This window comes from Zonotrichia albicollis, chromosome W (genome assembly GCF_047830755.1).
Source record: "Zonotrichia albicollis isolate bZonAlb1 chromosome W, bZonAlb1.hap1, whole genome shotgun sequence".
In the NCBI taxonomy this organism is placed as follows: Eukaryota; Metazoa; Chordata; class Aves; order Passeriformes; family Passerellidae; genus Zonotrichia; species Zonotrichia albicollis.
This window is the reverse complement of record NC_133859.1, coordinates 6,121,258-6,143,647: the sequence shown is the minus strand read 5'-3', so window position 1 is coordinate 6,143,647 and position 22,390 is coordinate 6,121,258. Positions and strand designations below refer to the sequence as shown.

Here is a 22,390-nt window from a genome sequence, read left to right as displayed (position 1 = left end):
CTGCCTGGTGTGGGGCTGTTTGATCCCTGTCTCATCTTGATTCCATTTGCCCTGCTCCCTCCCCCATCAAAGAGACTAAAGGATCCCCTGCAACCTCACAGTACTGCACCAGATCCCAGGCACATTGCCTCCTCCGCTCCTTCTTGGCCCTGGGGAGGCTCCAGAGCCCTCCCTGTGTGCGGGACAGCTGCAGCAGCACCGCTAAGCCTGTGTGCAAGCAGCGCCCAAGGAGCAGCTGTGCAAGTTCAGAGTCTGAAACTGAATCCTCAGCACACACGAATGACAACTGGCATTTCAGGGGCTAGCAGGAGAAGCTAAATGCATCTGCTCACTGCTCTTTCCAGCCATGGCCACGCTGATGCAATTGGAAGAATTGCCCAGGAAGCTCTCAGGTAGAAGATAGGAGCAAAAGCCACATGTTTCTGAGGTGCTAGCTGCCAGTGCCTCAGGTTTTCCTTCCAATTTCTAAGGGATTTTGACTATTTTTACCATTTCAACACTTTCTTGCATCCCTGTGAGTAAGCACCACAAACCCTCTCCCTCAAAGCCTGGACGTACTGCCAAAGCACTTGTTCATGCTCTTTTTTCCTGGTGATTTTATAATCCCATCCAGTCTCTGATAGCAAACCCATGCTGTAGACAAAAGACTGACCTTCGAATCATAGGGCACTTTCTGGGTGGGTGTTTTAATCTGCTTTTCCACGGCCTTCAGTTGAGTACAGTAGACAAAAGACTGACCTTCGAATCATAGGGCACTTTCTGGGTGGGTGTTTTAATCTGCTTTTCCACGGCCTTCAGTTGAGTATGGTGAGGCTGAGGCCGTGGAGCCCAGGGGGGCAGCGGTGAGGGGTGGCACTGAGGGGCAGCACAGGGTGCATTTCCTCCAAGTGGGTGGGTGGGCAAGTGATGAGCAAAGGTGCCCTGGGGAGAAGGGCAGGCAGAAGGGCCCCAGATTTCTGCAATGTGGGCAGCCAATCGCCAATTTCTGCTCCCAGAGCCGCTGTCAGGGCCATGTCTCCTCCACACTGCTGACGCTGCACCTGCAGTACTGTGTCTGGCTCTGCCAGGCTCCCCAGCAAGGATGTGGACATGTTGCAGCAGGTGCTGAGGAGGGACATCGAGATGATGTGAGGGCTGCAGCTCCTCTCCTGCAAGGAAAGGCTGACACAGCTCGACTTCTTCAGCCTGGAAAAGAGACTTAGACTTGACCGAATTGTGGCCTTCCAGAACCTGAGGGCAACCTACAAGAAAGCAGGACAGGGACTTTGTACGAGGGCAGGCAAGGACAGGACAAGGGAGAATGGATCCAAATGGAAAGAGAGTAGGTTTACGTAGGGATTCAGAAAAAAGACTCTCCTGGAACAGTTTGCCCAGAGAAGGTGTGGATTTCGAGAAGAGGAAATCAGAAGAGTGAGAGGGAGAGATCCACAGTCAGCCTTGGAACCAGTGCCATCTCAGCTGCTGTGATCTCTGGGGCTGTGGGACATGCCATCCTTTTCATATCCAAAACTCACTCAGTAACAGGCTCCCCCTCCCTTCATCATACCCAAACTTCAGCTGTCTCATTCCAGACCCCACCCCACCTCCCCAGTCCCAGTCCCAACCCCAACCCATCCCACTCCTGCTGGACATCAAGATCCCCTTCACAAGCTGTATTTCCCCCATTTCATACCACCCAAACCCCATCCTACCCATCCTGCCCCATCCAATGCCCATCTCACCCCTCCTGATTTGCAGCACACTTCGCCCAATCCCCTTCCAACCCCATTCCACCCTGAGGGGCTGTGGAATCAAGTAATTTTGGGGTGGGATTGAGTAGTTTTCAGTGGCATTGAGGTAACAGATTAAACCCTCTCATCTCTTTGAGTGCCAAGAAAAGGACACAACTACATCAAATACCCCCAAAACCCCCCAAATCCTCCCAAGTATCTCCCTGAATCCCAGATTCCTCCGAAACACTAGTAAAAAGTGAGGCTCTGGATGCCTTTTATGAATTTGATGATTTTTACCCCAATTCTGTCTGTTTTAAGGGATGAAGATAAATTAAAATAAAATTAGGGCCAAAACAAAAGGATAACTAGCCAAGTGTCTTCCCAACTCAGATCACGGGGAACATGGGTCACCAGGGCTCTTCCCAGTGTGGGTCCTCCAATGGGGGATGGAGTTGGAGCAGTGCATGAAGCTCTTCCCGCAGTTGGGGTATTTGCAGGGCTTCCCTTACTGGTGGCTCCATTGGTGTTGGGTCAAGGTACAGCTCCTGGAGAAGCTCTTCCCACACTGGGGACACTAGTAGGGCCTCTCCCCAGTGTGGATGCACCAGTGGGTGACGAGGGTGTGTTAGCGTTCAGAAACACATAATCACTGAATGATTATATGCAGGTGCTTTTATTGAAGAGCTCTAGGTGTCAGGGGTACAGACCCAAATCTGACTACAACATGGATTCGGGATTAACACATTTTTATACCCTTATCGTTATATAACTACATATATATTATTAAACTTATATTGTTCTATTGTATACATTGATTTCATCCAAGCATAGATTTTTCTAATTTCCATCAAACCCCCCAAACATTGTTTCTCATGATTCGTGTAACGATTAAACAATAATTATATCCAATTAGCAAACAATCATCACATTTAACAATCATATCATTTATCATAGTCATTAAATGATTATACAGGTGCAGTTTCGCATGACCTAGTAAAGCCTAGCATTTTCCCAGGGCCTACCTGTTACAGGGCTTGCAAGGGTCTTCAGGGTGAGAGAGAGATGAGAATGTTGACCTCATGTTCAGAAGGCTTGATTTATTATTTTATGATATATATTACATTATGACTATACTAAAAGAAATAGAGAGAAAGTTCTCAGAAGCTAGCTAAGCTAAGAATAGAAAAGGAATCAGTAACAAAGGTCTGTCTCAGCAGAGACTGAGACCCAGCTCTGCCATGAGTGGTCAGTAAATCCAAACATCCACCCGAGACCAATCACGGATCCACCTGTTGCATTCCACAGCAGCAGCAAACCACTGTTTACATTTTGTTGCTGAGGCCACAGCTTCTCAGAAGGGGGAAAATCCTAAAGAAAGGATTTTTATAAAAAGATGTCTGTGACATTTCACCCTTAAAATTTTAATAAATTAAAAAGAAAAATGTTTGTAATTTTCTCTGCTGTGCAGATGCAGAGGAAAGAACAAACACTTGACAGGTTATCTGTTGCAAATCCAAATCTCAATCAAGTGCTGGTGTGGAATGAACAGGGAATTTCTTCACCTGTAAAACATACAATACTAACATATCACTAAAACAATCTTACAATATAATAAAATACAAAAACAACGCTATTGCAATGACTTGATGAGGGTTCCTCAGGGTGAGAGATAGATGAGAATTTTGCTTCATGATCAGAAGGCTGGATTTATTAATATATGATATATAATACATTATGACTATACTAATAGGAATAGAGAGATAAGTTGCAGAAGCTTGCTAAGCTAAGAATAGAATAGAAATCTAAAAACAAGAGAGCTCTCTGTGAATCTGTCCCCGAGCTTGGTCCTGTGATTGGCCCTTAATTGTACACATGGAACATGAGCCAATCACAGGTGCACCTATTGCATTCCACAGCAGCAGATAATAATTGTTTACATTTTACATTTTTCTTCTGAGGCCTCAGCTTCCCAGAAGAGGAAAAATCCCAAAGAGAGGATTTTATGAAAAAAATGTCTGTTACACAACGCAAAGAAAATTCAAGTCCAAGCAGCTGAGCTTCAGGAAAAGTTCCATGGACTGAAGATGTTCCTCTTGGACATATCTGAAAAACCTTTTTGGTCCTGAAAGAGGCTTGCTGCAGAAAAGTTCATCAATAGTTATCAAACAATTTCAAACAATTTAACTTCTGGAATGTCCTCACCACAGCCCTTTACTGAACACTTTTGGGCTGAAGCAAACTTTTTGCCCTTCAATGCTTCAGAGCTGCTGCCAGCTATTCAACTTTTTTTATTTAATTTTTTTTTTTTTTTTTTTTTTTGTGATCGAAAATAGCAGCAGCAGCAGAGCAGCTGAGAAAGGCCCTGGGGGGCCCTGGCCCATGTGGACAGACCAGGAACCCCAGATCTGGCCACAGAAAGGCGGGCCAGGACCAGTAGGGGGAAGCAAAACCCCCAAACCCATCAGGAGGACGGGCGGTGGCCCTGGCCCAGGAACCTCCTGAGCCCAACAGCCCAGGCCCAGTCCACGAGGCAGGCTCTGCCTTGCTACAGACCTGCACTCTGCTGCCAGTACAATGGCAGAACGGGTGGTGAGACGCTACCTTTCCCCAAAATCACTGAGGCATGCCAGCAGCAGGCGAATAGACGAAGCCCCAAGAATCCTCATCTCGGGTCTAGGAATGTTTGTTCCCCAGAGCAAGCAAGCCATGATCGCTTCCCGCTGTGCCCTCTGCTTCTGCAATGCAAATGCAATAGGTGTGTCTCCCATCTGCCTCACGGTACCATCCCCTCCGGGCTGGGGACCAAAGGCAAGGCAGAACTCTCGGGACCCACCTGCCCCTCGCCGCTGGGGCGCACGAGGGGCGGCAGAGATGGCAACCTCCAAGGGGCAGCAACTGACCAAACACCCCTCAACCCACCGAGAATGCTGATCTTGAAAGCCGGCAGACGGGCTGCACCCACAGACAGCTGACGAGCCCCGCCTCCACGGAAGGGGAGGGCGGCTGCCGGGGCCACTGCTGCAAAGGCAACCGGCCTGGGACGGTCCAAGCTCGAATCTGCCGCCGGTTCCAGGACAGCCTCTGACGCAGACACGGAGGAAAAAGTCCCCGACGGCGGCAGAACTGCCGGGGCGGTCAGTGGAGGCAGCGGGGGTGCACGGGAACACGCCGCTGCTGTGTCTCTTGGCTCTGGGAGCGGCAGCAGGCACGGCACGGGGTCGGCAGCATCTTCTGCCCCTGGCTCTGGGGTCAGCTGCGGAGGCGCAGTTGCAGTAGCCGGCAGAGTGTGCATGGGCAGCGGCGGGGCTGGCACGGGCAGCGGTGGAACAGCCGGGGGGAGTGGCAGTGGCGAGAGACAGAGTAGGGATCCATCCTGAATTAGGTGAAGTGTCTAACAATGGTGAAAAGTCTGTGAGGCCAAAGCTGAAGGAAAAACTTGTATGCCGAGACAGCAAGGAGACAGAGAAAGAAAAACAGAAAAGACCAGGAGGTCAATTTGCCCCGACCTAGAAATTCCTTTGATAAAGAAGAACTGGTGCTAAGTGTCATGCGGGATGAATATGTATGAACTTATTGTGAAACTGTATGCATATGCATTTGGAAGGGGGATAAAAGGAGGTCTGAAATTTTCAGGGGTACGCATGCCTTTTGAGGAGAATTTTTCTCCGTGTGCATCCGGCGCCGTAAATAAACATACCAAGCTTTACAACTTTTATAAAGTTGTGAGGTTTCTTCTTTTCTCCGCAAAACAGAGGATCGCTGTTGCTTAGCAACATCGGCGCAGCCGCAGGAAGCGGTGTTTCTGAGCTCTCAGGCGCAGGCGTGGAAGCTGGTGAAGGCGCAGGTGGGACCGCCCGGGGAGGCGGCCATGGGGCGGGTCTGGGAGGCGGCTCCACCAGCCCGGCAAGGGGGGCGTCGGAGACCGGTGCCACCCCCATCTCTGAGCGGGGCGGGGTCCAAGAGGCCGGCTGTGGAGGGGCCTGCCAGGCTGCCCGGGGCAGTGCTCGCAGCACTGCCCAGGGCAGCGCCGCCCACTCCCATCCCCCCAGAGGGAGAGAATGGGGGGGGAAAGGATGACTCCATCTGAGCATGCTCCGAAGACGCAGTAAAAAAAACAACTTCGGCTCCCGGGGAAACATCGCCCCCCCCCGCCACCGGGATACAGCGGGGCTGGAAAGCAGCAAATCATCCCCCAAAGGGTCTTCTCCTGCTGGAGACGGGGGAAATGGAGCTTGCCCCCTGCAGTTAGCAATCCAGGGAAAAACAGCTGCTCTCCGTTTCAAAACTGGAAGGAGCATTCTGAATGTTGGATAGATCCCGGGATATCCAAACCCACAGTCCAAAACAAATTGGAAAATGGAGTCCATGCACTCCCATACGAAAACATCGAGGGCATATAGCACATTCGTAAAGAAGCCAAAAAGCTTTGCCCATCGAAAAAACTCATAAAAATCTGTCTTCAACAGGAGAATTCCGTCCTCTTCACCCCATTTTTTGCCAGAGGGCAATAAGTTTCTCCTCTGAAGGAGAGAAAGGAACCTCATCCTCTATGGGAGAAATCCTCCACATCAGCAGCCACAAACTACGAAGGGATGCATTTTCAGGAAGGGAAAAGCCAACAGTACCTTGAGAAAGAGTCCAGCATGCTTTGGCCAGCTCCATGGTGCTACTGTTCTGTCCGAACATCTTCCTGGAGGCTTTTCAGAAGGTTCTCTTTGTGATCAGCCTTGGCTGTGAACTCTGTCCAAATCAGGATCTTCAGTTCTTCAGCTTCTGGCTAGAATCCACTTCTGTGGTCACTTGTGAAGCAACCATAATGCCACACATTCGGGGTTTACCCAGTGCAGCAATTGCTCCTCTGGGGGTCACCAGTTGATGGTTTTGTCCTCCTCATTCACTCGGGGTTCACCAATTGTTACAGGGCTTGCAAGGGTCTTCAGGGTGAGAGAGAGATGAGAATGTTGACCTCATGTTCAGAAGGCTTGATTTATTATTTTATGATATATATTACATTATGACTATACTAAAAGAAATAGAGAGAAAGTTCTCAGAAGCTAGCTAAGCTAAGAATAGAAAAGGAATCAATAACAAAGGTCTGTCTCAGCAGAGACTGAGACCCAGCTCTGCCATGAGTGGTCAGTAAATCCAAACATCCACCCGAGACCAATCACGGATCCACCTGTTGCATTCCACAGCAGCAGCAAACCACTGTTTACATTTTGTTGCTGAGGCCACAGCTTCTCAGAAGGGGGAAAAATCCTAAAGAAAGGATTTTTCACAAAAGATGTCTGTGACACCTACCCTAACATTTTCCCAGGGCCTACCAGGCCCAACCTTTCTTTGCAACTCCCCTGAATATCCCATGATTTTCGAAACATTTTATCCCTATACTATCAGGTGGAGTTGTGCTTGAAGCCCTTCTTGCAGTCAGGGCAGCGGAAGAACCTCTCCTCTATGTGAATCTGCTGATGTACAAGGAGATGGGAGCTGGTCTGAAACCTCTTCCCACACTCAGGACATTCATAGAGCCTCTCCCCAGTGTGGATGCATTGGTGGGTGATGAGGGCAAACCTGCAACTGAAGCTCCTCCCACATTCCTCACACTCATAGGGCCATTTCCCAGTGTGGATAATCTGGTGCTGGATCGGGATGTTGCTCCGGCTGAAGCTCTTCCCTCATTGCCCACACTTGTAGGGCTTCTCCCCATCATGAAGCTGCTCATAGACCACCAGGTCCGAGCTCTGGCTGAAGCTCTGTTCACCTTCCTGGCATAGGGTGGATCTTTCCTCCTCAGAGCACCCTGGGCTGCATTTCAAGCCCCTCCTCCTGCAGGATCTCTTGGGCTTTTCCTCCCTGTTGGATTTCTGCACTGTGGAGCAGCTCAAAATGGCCTCTTCCATGAGGTTCTGCCACAGGGATTTGTCCTCCCTGATCTCCATCCTCAGCTCCTTGTCTAGGGGAGGAAGGACAAGGACAGGATGGGATTTTCCTCCGTGCCAGAGGGAAGGGGAAGGAGATCCCCCCAGTGCATACCTGGCAGGACGGTGTCGGCAGCGAGGTTGTCCTGCAGCCGGGGGCTGTGCTGGGCTGGGAGATGGAGCAAGAGAGAGGGGGAAAGGGACAGTGACTTCCTCCTCACCTGCCTGGGCCTCCTGGGGCATCTTCCTCTTCCTTTGCAGCCTCCTCCTTCATCCAGCCAAGGTTTGAGAATGGGAAATCCTGGTTTGGGGAAAAACAAGGGATGAGCACATTGAGTTTGAAGGTCCCTCTACCCAAGTCCATCTCTAGAAGTCACCAGCCATCTGGGGCCCATAAAAACTTCCCAAACACCAAGGTTCAGCCCTGAAAATGCATCCCAGGAGTTCCCTGTCTCTGGTCTCTCCCCTGTGGTGTTTGGGGTTCTCCCCTGTCCCAGCTTATGGGGGTCACACTTGTATTGGGGGGCCCCTGTCTACTCGGACCCTGCCCTCCCCAGGCTGCTGGGTGTCCCAGCAATCCAAAAAGTTCTCCCCTTTTCGATCTCCCTACTTAGGGGTGCTGGGGGTTATGGGGTCCTGTGGTCCCTTCTCCCCTTATTCTCTGCTTTGGGGTGCAGGGGGTCCAAGGAGTTCCCCTGCCCCTCTCCAGGCTGTTGAGGGTCCTGCAAATTGTGGCGCTCCCCCCTTTAGGCTCCTGGGGGACACAGGGCTCTGCTCCTCCAGGCTGCCTCTGCCAGCAGCCGCCCCAATGTCCCCCAAAGGGGCATTTTCCACTCGGCTTTGTACTGACATCATACTGGGATCATAGCGGGAGCAGCTGGGCCCATGCCAGGGGAGACTGCAATCACGGTGTGGGAGACTGGGATCATACTGGGAATGAGTAGGAGCCTGTGGGGAGCAATTAAGACCATGTTGGGGGCAAATGGGATATACGGTGAGCAAGTGGGATCATTCTGAGTGTGACTGGGAGCAGCTGTGAGCAACTGGGAACATGCTAGGAGCAACTGGGAGGAACTGGGTACATGCTGGGGGTGATTGGAAGCAACTGGGCTTATACTGGGATGAACTGAGATCATGCTGGAGTTGACTGGTATCATACTGGCAGTGAGTGCAACTACACTGAGGCTGACCGGGAGTGCTTGTGAACAAATGGGATCATGCTGGAAGGAACTGGGAGTGACTGGGAATATGCTGGAAGGAACTGGGAATGACTGGGAATATGCTGGAAGGAACTGGGGTACACTGGGAGAGACTGGGAGTGACAGGAACAAAAGTGAAAGGTAGTAACTGGAACCATATGGAGCGCAACTGGTTCATACTGTCAGTGACTAGGACCACACTGGGGTCTATAGGAATAAGATCTCAATATTACTGGGTGGAACGTGCCTGGGCTCGTCTGGCCCCTGCTGCTTGGCCAGAGGCGGCAGCTGTGGTATTTCACCTCAGAGACACCTTTGGCTGGCTGGAAGTTGCAGTTAGGCATTCGGAACAAGTCCAGGCATGGTAGAAACTCAGTTTACCTCTGGTGGAAAGGGTTCAGGCGATGGTGAAGAGGAAAAGGAGAGAATTCTGCCGGAGGGTTGTAATCCAGAGTTTTATTCCAGGGTTACAAAGCTCTGAATCTTGGTAACAGCTCCCAACAGAATACCGACCGCATGGTCTCAAGGTCCTTTTAAGCCCAAGGGGAGGGGGGAGGGAAAGGATAGGTAAGCCACCAATCCAAGTGGGAGGGGGCGAGGCTCAGAGGACAAATGACACTTGGCTAAACCAATGACCCCAGGGCTGAGGGGCATCTTTTGAACTTCTGCCAATTACACGATGCCCTTGCTGGAATGTGGAGCTTGACGGACAGCACTTAGGAAGGGGGCAAGGGGGAGGGGAAAGGAGAGGTTGGCACACCTGGGGGACTGGGGTAGCTAAAACAGGAAATTGCAACACACTGCAACAGGGGTGATCTCTGGATCATACTGAGAGTGACAGGACTAATACTGGGAGTATCTGAGAGTGACTGGAAACACACCATGCACATCATCCCCCATACTGGGGGTGACTAAGAGCAACTGGGAGCAAATGGCATCATACTGGGACTGACAGGGTTGATCTAGCTGGAGGCAACTGGGACCATACTGGGAGTGACTGGAAGTAACTGGGATTATACTGGGACCATACTGGGAATGCTGGCATGTAATTGGGATCATACTGGAGGTTACTGGGTTCATATTGGTGTTGAAAGGGAGCAACTGGGATCACACTTTGGGCTACTGGGAGCAACTGAGAGAAACTGGGATCCTGCTGCAAGCAAACTGGAAGAACTGGGAATGACTGGATGCATGCTGGAGGCAACTGGAATATACTGGGCATGACTGAGATCATACTGGGATAACAAGCACCTTACTGGGACCATTGGGAGTGTCTGGGAATGACTACGGACATGCTGAGGGCAACTGGGATATACTGGCAGTGTCTGTAACCATACTGGGGATAATGGGGACCATGCTAGGGAGAACTGGGACCCCATGCTGGGGGCAACTGGAAATGAGTGGGAGTGACAGGGTCTACACTGAGGGCAACTGGGCATGACTTGGGACCATGCTGGGAGGAACTTGAATCATCTATGGAGTGACTGGGACTACACTAGGGGCAACTGGGATCACACTGGGAGGAAGAGGGAGCAACTGGAACCATGATGGGAGCAACTGGGATCCTACTGGGATCACAGTGGGAGCAGCTGGGTCCATGATGGGTGAGACTGGGATCATACTGAGGGTGACTGGAAGCACACTGGGATTCACTGGGAGTGGCTGTGAGCAACTGGAATCATGCTGAAAGCAACTGGGAGGAAATGGGAGTGACTGGGAGCATGCTGGGACTGACTGGGAGAGACTGGGAGCCATGAGGATGATACTGGAGGCTACCAGGGTCATGCTGGCATTGACAAGGAGCAACTGGGATCACACTGGGGGCCACTGGCATCATACTGGGAGTGACTGGGAGCGACTGGATTTAGATCGCAAGTGACTGGGATCATACTGAGAGTGACTGGGATCATACTAGGATTATAGCGGGTGTGATTGGACCCTGACTGGGGGTCACTGGGAGCTACCAGGCCCATGCTGGGAGCCAACTGTGCACACACTGGGAGCAACTGGGAATGACAGGAAGCATGCTGGTGACAACTGGGATGTACTGGCAGTGACTGGGATAAAACTGAGGGCAACTGAACCATGCTGAAGTAACTGAGAGTGCCTGGGAATGACTCTGAGAATGTTCAGGGCAACTGGGATATACTGGGAGTGCCTGACACCATGTGGGTGGTGACTGGGACCACACTGGGAGCCACTGTAAATCTGCTGGGGGCAACTGGGGTCAAGGCTGAGTGACTGGGGCCCTGCTGGGAGAGACTGGGACTATACTAGGGGCAACTGGGAGAACTGGGAACACATTGGATGAAAGTGGGAGGAACTGGGATCAATTGCAAATTGCATCATAATGGGGAATGACTGGGAGTGACTGGGCTGCCACTGCCGGCCCCGGGAGCCCTGACCCCCTTTCCTGGCCATGCCGCCCCTCCAGCCCCATCACCGCCCATTACCGGGGTGCTGGCAATGCCAAGGGTACCCCTCTCTCGGGGTTCCCGCTTTGGCCTTCTGGGGGTCTCCTCTCTCTGGGCTCCTGTTTAGGGAAGCTGTGGCTCTCCTGGGGCTCCTCAAAAAAGGGTCCCCCTGCTGGTGCCACAGCTCCTGCACAGTCCCCACATGGCCCTGGAAGAGCTCGGATGGCCTGGCCTGGAAAGCCCAACCCCTGCAGGGGTACCATCGGGGTACCCGCATTCCCCCACACCCCGCTGGTTCTCTGCCACCACCGCCGCCCACCGGGACCCCCCAAAAACATCTCCAAGGGATCCCTCAATGTGCCCCCAAGGGGCATCTGCGGCTCAGCTTTGGAGCCCTGCAAGCTCCAAACATCCCCCCCAAAAAACCCCAAACCCAGGTGTTATGAACAAAAATTCTGTTAATTTTTTTTGTGAGAAAAAGTTACAAAAAGGCAGCCAGATCACTGTCCCTGCCAAAGTCCTGCCTGTTTTGTTATTGTAATCACGCGTCCTTGTAGCTAATCGCTCCTTTTGTATTAGCAGAGCCTTGCCCGAAGCTAAGGTGTACTTTTCCCAGAAGGGTGAAGAGACCTGAGAGGGTGGGGGGGGGTTATGCAAAGTGACTCCAGGACCAGCATGCTGTGGGAGAATATGGCTCCAAACGTACTGAGAAAACCCCAAAAACAATGAGCAACCTAAGAGTTGAGAGACTGGAGTGATGTCTAGACATGAGGAGCCGAGTGCTGAGCCTGCAGAGATGCGGAACACCTTCAAGTCCCTCTCGCCCTGACCATGGGAGTCGTCCCCGGCAGTGAGACCGAGCCGACTGGCCCGGGAGGGACAACATCTGACAGGAACACCACGCCCTAAAGGCTCCCACGAGGACGTGATTCCCCAGCTCTGCCCCTAGTGGACAGAGCTGTGCTTATCCTCCTCCTCTGAGTCGCCTTGGGAGACGCGACGGGAGACTGCAGCCTCGCCAAGCTGCCCAATTCTGAGCTGATCACTTTTAATAAAGGCCTTAAAAAAGGAGAAGTCTCCTAGCCCTGTTTATTTCAGCTGGGGAGCTCGTCCGGGATAGCCACGCTGAGAGAGGACTCAGGACTGGCCATCTTGGACCCTCAGGACAGCTGGCTATGAGGACCAGAGAGATCAGCTCAGGAGCAGCGACGCAGAGGAGCACCGGAGCACCGGACTGGTGAGAAATCCAGTGGCGGGAGTGGCAGACGTGCGCATGTGTGTGTGAGTGAGACGAGGGCTGGCAGCGACCCTCGACCTGAGAGTAGACCCCTCAGTACCGCGTTTCTGGACTCCTGCGAAGGGGCCGGCCGGGATCAGGGGGCGGTGCTTGGAATTAGTGTGAGTGAGCCGTCTCCCAAGGGGGAATAAAGGGCCCCCCCTCTCCGGGCATGCGGAGGGAATGATTGTGTATGAGTGGCACGCACCCAAAGTAAGTCCTGACAGAGGGAAGTCAGGCAGATTTGTCAGTCGCAAGAAGGATTCGGGTAGCTCACAAGCCCTGCAGGCAAAGTAAGTCCTGACAAATGAGTCAGGCACAAACCCCAGTGAAGGAGGCTGCGGTTTGCTTTTAAGTCCTGATACAGTGAAGCCTAAAAATTGGCAGGTTAGGCAAACTAAAAATCAGGCAGTTGTTTTTCCTGACTGAATGAGTCAGGCACGACCCGGATTCTTAGGCCGAGGTTTTGTGTGTTCAAGTCCCGATAGATGTAAGACCTGACGTTGGGAAAGTTGGGCAATCAAGAGATCGGGCAGTTGTTTCAGTATAAAGTCCTGAGCATCAGGCAGAAATTTGAAGTTCAGTGGAGGAGGCTGAAGCTCCTCAAACAAGGTTTTTTTGAAATTCCCAGTCAGTAGAGGCACCTTTGGGACTTTTTCATTGAGACCTGAAAAATGGGAGGGTGTAATAGTAAAAAGACTGGCAAGAGACTGAAGGATATACCTCCCAGTATTCCCTTAGGAGAACTGTTAGTAAAATGGGATTCTATAGAGGCCACGGAGGGATTAGATAAAGTGAAAATGATCCATTATTGTATGGAAGTGTGGCCAGAATTAGAGATACAAGGAGGATGGCCTTGGTGTGGGACAAAGGATAAGTGGATGTGCCAGCTGTTAAATAATTATCTGACAGCTCGAGGGGATACTGATCCTGAGCAATTATTGTATGTAGCTTGCTGGTTAAAGAGCGCTGTTGGGGATGAAGGGGTGCGAATTTGTAAGGTACAGAGGAAGAAAGAGGGGAATGAAGGAGGGGATGATAGGACTAGTAAAAGATGGGATCCCCTGGATTATTTGCCTCCTTCCGCCCCTCCACCTTATAATCCTCTTCTTCAAGCACCTCAAATGGCAGGTCCGGTTCTTCCCCCGGCTGCCATCTCACTACCACCTCTTCAAACTCCTCCTTCTACCCCTTCAGCTTCCTCTATGATAAACCCAGTATCCCCTCCAGTCCCTTCTGCACCACCACAAGTGCCTACTCCACCTGTTGCACTCTCCACCCCTTCTCCAGCTGCACGTAATATCCACTCAGGCTCTTCTCCCCCTCCTATTGCTGTCCCTTTACCTCCTCCTAGTTGGGACACAAATGCCTCCTCGCCCGATAAACAGCTATCAGCAAATACACCTGCTGATGGGCAGAAAGTTCAGGGTAACCCAGATATCCCTCAAAGTAGTTTGGCATCTGAAGATGGGCCGTACTGTAGCACCAGATCCAAGACCTCCAAGGCAGAGAGACTCTTTCCCCTCAGAGAGGTTCCTATGGGAGGAGTAGCGGGAGGTGTTGGCTTTGTGAATGCTCCCCTAACTGCTTCTGAGGTGAGAGGATTCAAGAAAGAGTTGGGGCATTTAGTTGAGGACCCAGTGGGCATAGCTAACCAAGTGGATCAATTTCTAGGTCCAAATATCTATACTTAGGGGGAGATGAATTCCATCCTGAGTATATTATTTTCCCCAGAAGAGGTCCAGATGATTAGGGCGGCTGGCATAAGAATTTGGGAGAAAGATAACCGTCCAGGCCCCCAGGTGCCATCAGGTGAACAGAAATTGCCACTAACGGATCCCAGCTGGAACCCTAACCAGGAGGAGGGGAGGAAGGCCATGATGGAATATAGGTCTTTGATAATACGGGGGATCAAAGAGTCAGTTCCCAAAGGAACTAACACCCAATTGGCATTTGAGGGTACACAGGAGAAAGAGGAAGCTCCTGCTGCCTGGCTTAATCGCCTAAGGCGGAACTTCCAGTTGTACTCTAGAATAGACCCAGACACCCCAGAAGGTCAAATGCTACTAAAAGTCCAATTTGTTACCAAATCTTGGCCTGATATAAGGAAGAAAGTGGAAAAGATGGAAGATTGGCAAGAGAAGGATATTAATGAGTTATTAAGAGAGGCATTGAAGGTGTATTTAAGGAGGGAAGAAGAAAAAGCAAAGGCCAAGGCTAAGATCATGGTTGCTGTAGCTAGAGAAAGTGCAGGGTGGGCGGGACCACCACCAGGAGGAGGCAAGGATAGGCCTCTTGTACTGTCAGGTGCAACGGGGATAGAGACCCCTCAAATCTCTTTGAGAGGACGACATTGCTATTACTGTGGAGAGCCAGGACACACCAGGAGGTTTTGTAGAAAGCTCAGTCTCGATGTGGCAATAGCCAGGGAACAAGATGATGTCTGGAAAGATCCTTAGAGGTGATGAGTAGAGGGTCAGGGGCTTTACACTTTAGGGGACCCGATGAAACATCTAAAAGAGCCCTTGGTAAACTTTGAGGTGGGACCCCTAAATGAAGAATTTGAATTTTTGCTTGATACAGGAGCAGATAAGTCCTGTCTCAACAAAGTAACATCTGAAGTTAGACAAAAAAACAGCTAGGTAGAAAGGATATCCAAGAGCACCAAAACTGGCCAGTAATACTTAACTTGTAATAAGTGGTGTGAAAGTAAAAGGTACCTTATTGTTGTCTTGTTGTGTGTGTGAGAGTGAGTCACAAGCAAAGTCAGCCTCAACTTCCCGGGCAGGTGGGAAGGGGGCAGTGGAAGTGTGTGTGTGTGACCTGCAAAACCAGACTAGTGCTCCTGAGATGTGTGAGGGAGCCGTAGCTGTAAGAATGTGAGTGACACGCAGGCAGCCTCACAGGTGAATGTGCACCAGAGGCAACCAGAGTCTGGGCCCTTCCAAGAGGCCCAGAGATACTGAGACCTGTGGGCCAACCCCAAGGTGAGGGGGGGCTATAGGGACCCGTGATTTTCTAGCAATAAGTTTGTGTCTTAAAGGTGTGGAGGAGTGTGTGAAAGTGAATGAGAAATGAGAGAGTGAATATAGATGAGTTAGAATAGAGGTAATGTAGATTGTGCATTACAAGTTTTACCACATCTCCTTGGAAGGAAGTGTATTGTGTAAAAGAATGGTGTAAGGAAAAAATTTAGGTGTAAGGGGTTGAAAGAAATATTTAAGCTGTAAGTGAAAGTATGAAACAGAAGCAAGAGATAAATAAATAAGATCTTGAAAACAGAACAGAAAACCAGTGAATTGAATACACAGAAAAAAATAGGAGAATAAAAGTACTTTGAGAGTTAAGTTAGCTGAGAAATACAACTCCTTGCAAAATACAGAGTATGTAGAAGTTGATGAGAGAAACATACAAGCTATGGAAAAGGAGAAATTACTGATAACATTAAACAGAGAAGCTGAGTTTTGATAAAATCATTAACAGTAGACCATTAATGCCTGTGTTTGAAAGCCTGTTTCAGGTATTCTTCATTACTAAGACGGTTGGACTCACATCACTCTCACCCCTGGTATTGGACCAGGATTCAACACCAAGTTTTTCCCTCTGGCATTCTGGTATTGGACCGGACTACACCCCATTCTCCCTGGTATTGGACCAGACTCCACCCCTGTCTCCGTCTGGCACTGGGCCAGATTCCCAGTTTCTACGTCTGGCATTGGGCCAGACTCCCAGTTTCTCCTTGTGGCATTGGACCGGACTACACCCCTGTCTACTTCTGGCATTGGGCCAGACTCCCAGTTTTCCCCTCTGGCATTGAGCCCGAGTCCACACCACTCACCTCTGGGCACTGGATAAGGATTCATCCACATCACAAGTTAATTCACCTGGGTATACTGTGATTTAAAGTTGACTCTCAGGAGGAAGAGTCAAAAAGACTGAACTGTATGGGAAAAATTGGTATCAGAGTTCTAATATTGCTTAAAATGTTTCAAAACTGTTTTGTGTAAATTATGTTGGTAAAAAGTTAAGGCTGTAAATAAGTAATTCTAGTTTAAGTTCCCCAATATACTTCTAAAGACTCCAGGTTAACCCTCTACAGAACACTCCCCTGGGGGGGAAACTAAAATTTGTAGGGAACAGACCAAGAGAGGCTTAACCAGAGAAGCGGGTAGAAGGGACTCTAAAGAGCTTGGAAGCTTCTCCTCAGAAAAAATTCCCCAAGAGGCAAGGCCGGGTGGGCAGGCTGTGCAAGATGACCCATACCGGACTCTTGGGAAGGGTAGTACTGATGGCTCTGATTGCTGGTGGTGCTCAGGGGAGCCCAGCTGAGCTGTGCAGTGAGTGCTACCAACTCCTCTATGAGGAGGAAGTGAGCTCCTTGTCGTGAGTCCACATCAGTTCTAACCCTGATGGTGTTAACCTCTCCCAATTGGTCCTTTATCAGAAAAATAAGAGAGTGTATTGGATAGCCCAGAATACTGCCACTTTTAGGCAGCCACTCCTAGGAGAGTGCCCTATAGAGGAAGCCTGGTTTTGCTTTGAATGTGATGCTGCTGAAACAAGCTCAGCAGATCTAGTAAAAAGCAAAGAAATGGTGAAAATGGTAAGAAAAACTGTTTGTTACAAGTATTTATATGAGTGTACTGGGAAAGAGATAAACCCCTTTTGGAACACATTTCAGGGGAGCTCTAAACCCCTAAGTTTGATCTCATCTGGCAACTGCATTGCTAGAGTGATAAAACCAATTTTCTTATTACCCAAAGAAACTGGATCAAGTTTGGGAGTTCCTATATATAATGATTTGGGAGAAATTAAACAAAACCGGGAAAGTGAAATAGAAATTGGGAAAATCCAAAATTGTAAAAGCCAAGTTCGGATCCCAATATCTGTGTTGAACAAAGTCATCCGGCTCCAGGCAGTATGAAAAATAAAGAATTCAATTATTAGGGAAATTACAAATGAAATAAAAAGATTAGCATGTGTAAATAATCAAGATCAAACTCCTACACTTGATGCCAGTGGGTGGGAGAACTTAGAGATTTTCAGAAAATATGTATGGGAAAACGTGGTTTTTCTCGCTGTGTGTATACTTGGAGGATTGCTCTTTTTACTATGCTTATTTGTCTGTTGTAGTAAAACAGTATTGGCTGTACAAACCAATCTGAAAAAAACCAAGAAAAGTAACAAGGTTAAGTAAGCATGATTACCAAAGTGCACAAGATATTTATAGTAGATTCAAAACAAAAAATTGTGAGTTGATGCGAGCTTAAGAATTTAAGCTCGATCAAAGAAAAAGAGGGGGGACTGTTATGAACAAAAATTCAGTTAATATTTTTTTTTGAGAAAGAGTTACAGGAAAGCAGCCAGGTCTCTGTCTCTGCCAAAGTACTTAGTGCTTTGTTATGGTAATACCGGGTCGTTAAGGCTTATCTCTCCTTTTGTATTAGTAAAAGCCCCGACTAGGGTGAGGTAATGGCCCTTCCCCGAGGCTAAGGTGTTCTTTTCCTAGCATAGTGAAGACACCTGAGAGGGTGGGGGGGGTTATGCAAAGTGACTCCAAAGTCCAGAATGCTTTGTGGGACCCCGACTCGAAATGCAACGAGGAAACCCCAAAAACAACGAGCCAAATAAGAATTGAGAGACTAAAGTGATGTCTGGACGTGAGGAGCCGAGTGCTGAGCCTGCAGAGATGCTGAACACCTTCGGAGTCCCTCTCGCCCTGAGCAGGGAGTGGTCCCAACGCCGGGACTAGCCACCTGGGAAGGTCACAGGAGCAACATCTGACGGGGACATCAAGCCCTAAAAAGCTCCCACGAGGACTGGATCCCCCAGCTCTGCCCCTAGCGGACAGAGCTGCGCATATCCTCCTCCTCTGAGTCGCCCTGAGAGATGCGACGGGGACTGCAGCCCTGCCAGGACGCCCAATCCTGAGCTGATCACTTTTAATAAAGGCATTATAAAGGAGAAGAAGTCTCCTGGCCCTGTTTATTTCACCCTATATAAGCTCCTACTTCTGTGCTGTTCAACAGAAGAGCTGTCACTGTCACCCTTCCCAGAAGCTGCCAATAAAGACACCTCTGTGGAACCTCATACAGCCTTCTCCTCTCTCTCTCCATGTCTGCTGAGGCACTTAGCAAGCAAAGAGCTGAAATTACTAAAGAGCTGAATTCGCCAAAGAGCTGATCTCACTTAAGAGTTGAGCTGCTTGCTAAGATTGCCTTTGGCTGGGAGCCTGCCTGAGGGACCTGGACAGCTTGTGTATGAACATAAATTCTGTTAATTTTTTTTGTGAGAAAAGGTTACAAAAAGGCAGCCAGATCACTGTCCCTGCCAAAGTTCTGCGTGTTTTGTTATTGTAATCACGGGTCGTTGTGGCTAATTGCTCCTTTTGTATTAGCAGAGCCTTGCCCGAGGCTAAGTTGTACTTTTCCCCAGAATAGTGAAGAGACCTGAGAGGGTGGGGCGGGGGGGGCTATGCAAAGTGACTCCAAGGACCAGCATGCTGTGTGGGACCCCTACTCCAAATGCACGGAGAAAACCCCAAAAATAATGAGCCAACTAAGAGTTGAGAGACTGGAGTGATGTCTGGACCTGAGGAGCCGAGTGCTGGGCCTGCAGAGATGCTTAAAACCTTCGTTGTTCCTCACCCTGTGTTCGAGAGCCCCCGGGCCAGGTCTGGGAGGAGGCGAGACTGAGACCAATTCAACATCGGATGGGATCACCACGCCCTAAAGGCTCCCACGCGGACCTGATCCCCAGCTCTGCCCCTAGTGGACAAAGCTGCGCTTATCCTCCTCCTCTGAGTCGCCCTGGGAGACGCGACGGGGACTGCAGCCCTGCCGAGCTGCCCAATACTGAGCTGATCACTTTTAATAAAGGCATTAAAAAGGAGAAGAAGTCTCCTGGCCCTATTTATTTCAGGTTGTGCTTAGCAGGACTTCGCTATCCGGGCACCTACTCTGCTAAGAGCTTTTCTTTCTCTAAAGGCAATCTCTCAAAACTAACTTGAAAAATTTATAAAATTGATTATTTCCCAGTTTCCAGATACTAACATACACACTATCACTCTAGATTCTTTTTGGGACACAGTAGGGACAAGATCATATTCTCTCCAAACTAATGAAGATTTTTCTGTAACTCGGTTTTTACCTCTGTTTCATTATATTACCAAAGTGGTCAAAAACTACATATAAAGAGCTCAATTTCTCTGCAACCCTCCCCTACTGAGGGCATTCCGACCTTATCTCTCCCATCAGAGACTCTCTCTTCAAATGCTAATAACGCAGATAAGGTTCCTCTTCTCTCAGTCTCTCAATCCTATCCTCGGTTTTCTCTGGGTCCAAATGGCGTCTCTGGGGCCGCTCCACCCTCGGGCCACCTTCCTGGGACGGGGAACAGGGAATTCGGGCCGCGACCACCCACCCTCTCCGCGCCTACGGGGCCTGCCTATCCTTTGCCTCCCCACCCCCCCCCGGACGCGGCAAGCACGGATTCCGCTCCACCTATTGCGCAATCCACAGCATGCTGCTTTTACCCTCCCCCCGCGCTGTCTTCGGGTGTAACTGTGCCGGTTTATATCAGGTTTGCCTCCCCTCACTCCAACCTTTCCACGCAGCCCACCTCCAACCCCCAACCCTGCCGCCATGCCTCTCACCCCCGCCGCGTGTCTCCCCACCCCCACTACCATTCCTGCCGCAGCAGGCCGTCTTGTCCCTGACTGCCTGCCCACCGCAGCTCCGGCAAACCACGCTGTATGCCCTGTCATGCCCGCTGTGGCAGCGGCAGCCCCTACCAATCCCACCGCCTCCTCTCCCCCACTTCTCCCCTGCCCGCATCCCCAGGTTTTGCAACCACTCACCCACCCTCAGGGACCCTCGAACGGCACCTCCGAGACCCCCCACGGCGGCACCCCGCTTCTCCACGCGCCTCAGTCCTGTGCAGGCTGTGCCACACGTGGTGCTGAAATAAACAGGGCCAGGAGACTTCTTCTCCTTTTTAATGCCTTTATTAAAACTGATCAGCTCAGGATTGGGCGGCTTGGCAGGGCTGCAGTCCCCGTCGCGTCTCCCAGGGCGACTCAGAAGAGGAGGATATGCGCAGCTCTGTCCACTAGGGGCAGAGCCGGGGGATCCGGTCCTCGTGGGAGCCTTTAGGGCGTAGTGTCCCCGTCAGATGTTGCCCCTCCTCGCTTATTCGGCTTGGTCTCACTGCCGGGGACGACTCTCATGGTCAGGGCGAGAGGGACTCCGCATCTCTGCAGGCTCAGCACTTGGCTCCTCACGTCCGGCCATCACTTTAGTCTCTCAACTCTTATTTGGCTCGTTGTTTTTGGTGTTTTCTCATTGCATTTTGGAGTCGGGGTCCCAAAAAGCGTGCTGGTCTTGGAGTCACTTTGCATAACCCCCCCACCCTCTCAGGTGTCTTTCCTATGCTGGGAAGAGAACACAGCCTCGAGGAAGGGCCATTACCTCACCCCAGCCAGGGCCTTTACTAATACAAAAGGGGCGATAAGCTACAATGACCCGTGATTACAATAACAAAGCACGCAGAACCCTGGCAGGGACAGAGATCTGGCTGCCTTTTCGTAACTTTTTCTCACAAAAAAAATATTAACCGAATTTTTGTTCATAACAGTGCTACTATTGCCGCTCCACTGCTGCCTCCCTCTAGCCAAGCTCTGCCATGTGCCTCCTCACACTTTCTTCAGTCCTCTACACTCCTGCAAACTCTCGTTCCAACACACCTAAAAAAGCATACTGCACGCCTGCTCACTCTCACTCCTCGTCTGAGGACAGTAGTGACAGCGAGTCAGATTCTGATACAGAGGACATAGATCCATGGGCTCTAATCAAAATGGAAGTGACTTGGGCAGGGGATTGGGAACTGGCTCAGAGAATTTCTGCCTTCCCAGTAATTTATATAAAGAGAAAAAGAGGTGGTGCCACCCCTGTAACAACGTGGGAACCTAACACAAATAAAGAACTTATACAACTATGAAACATAGCCAAAGAACACAGTAGAAGTTCGCATATTTTTTGAAATTTCCTAGAAGCTATCTTCTCGGCACATGTTTTAGTACCTCACTATTAGAATGTGAATCCCAATATTACCAGGTAGATTGTGCCTGGGTTAGTCTGACCCTTGCTGCTAGGCCAAAGGCAGCAACTGTGGTGTATCACCCCAGAGATACCTTTAGCTTGCTGGAGATTGCAGCTGGGCACTGAAACAAGTCCAGGCTTGGTAGGAACTCCGTTTACGTCAGGAGGGAAGGCTTCAGGTGATGGTGAGTAGCAAAAGGAGATGGATTCTGCTGGAGGGTTATATCCAGAGCTTTATTCCATGGTCACAGAGGTCTGAATGTCAGTAACAGCTCCAACAGAATAACGAGCACATGGTCTCATTACCTTTTTAAGCTCCCGGGGGAGGGGGAGGGAAGGGGCAGGGTCTCAGGGGAGGATGACACCTAGACAGGCCAATGACCTCTGGGCATAGGGGCATCTTTTGAACTTGACCAACCACACGACGACCTTCCTGGAATGTTAAGCCTGATTGACAGGACTCACTCAGCAAGGGGGCGAGGGGGAAGGGAGAGAGGTATAGGCACACCTGGGAAGGGACCCGGAAGTCTAAAACAGGACATCACAACACACCGCAACATCTCTCCCTAGTTTTGTTTAAAAAGAAGAGCACTGGGTTTGTGGTGCAGAATGCTTGCCAAACCATGGTTGGTAAATAGATTCTTCCTCTACAGGAGGGTCAGTGTTTTCCACTGAAGCTTCCAGGTCATCCATTGAAGCACTGAGGGCTTCCAAATGGTAGACCTCAGGAGGGGGAGATGAGCTTGAAATTAACTTGAGAACCATGCATTTGA

At 50.2% G+C, this 22,390-nt stretch overlaps 1 long non-coding RNA gene across 3 annotated transcripts; it reads right to left on the bottom strand.

The window, feature by feature from the left end:
- Window positions 1–2,380: 2,380 nt before the first annotated feature.
- On the bottom strand, window positions 2,381–20,571 carry LOC141726911 (uncharacterized). 3 transcript variants are annotated; one of them, XR_012577853.1, is made up of 3 exons: window positions 20,378–20,571; window positions 7,746–7,931; window positions 2,381–7,665 (listed from the first exon to the last, which is right to left on the bottom strand). It is a non-coding gene; the product is annotated as an uncharacterized LOC141726911 (long non-coding RNA). The 3 variants fall into 3 exon arrangements; XR_012577852.1 differs by having other exon boundaries at window positions 20,382–20,571; XR_012577854.1 differs by having other exon boundaries at window positions 7,852–7,931; window positions 20,382–20,571.
- Window positions 20,572–22,390: the final 1,819 nt, after the last annotated feature.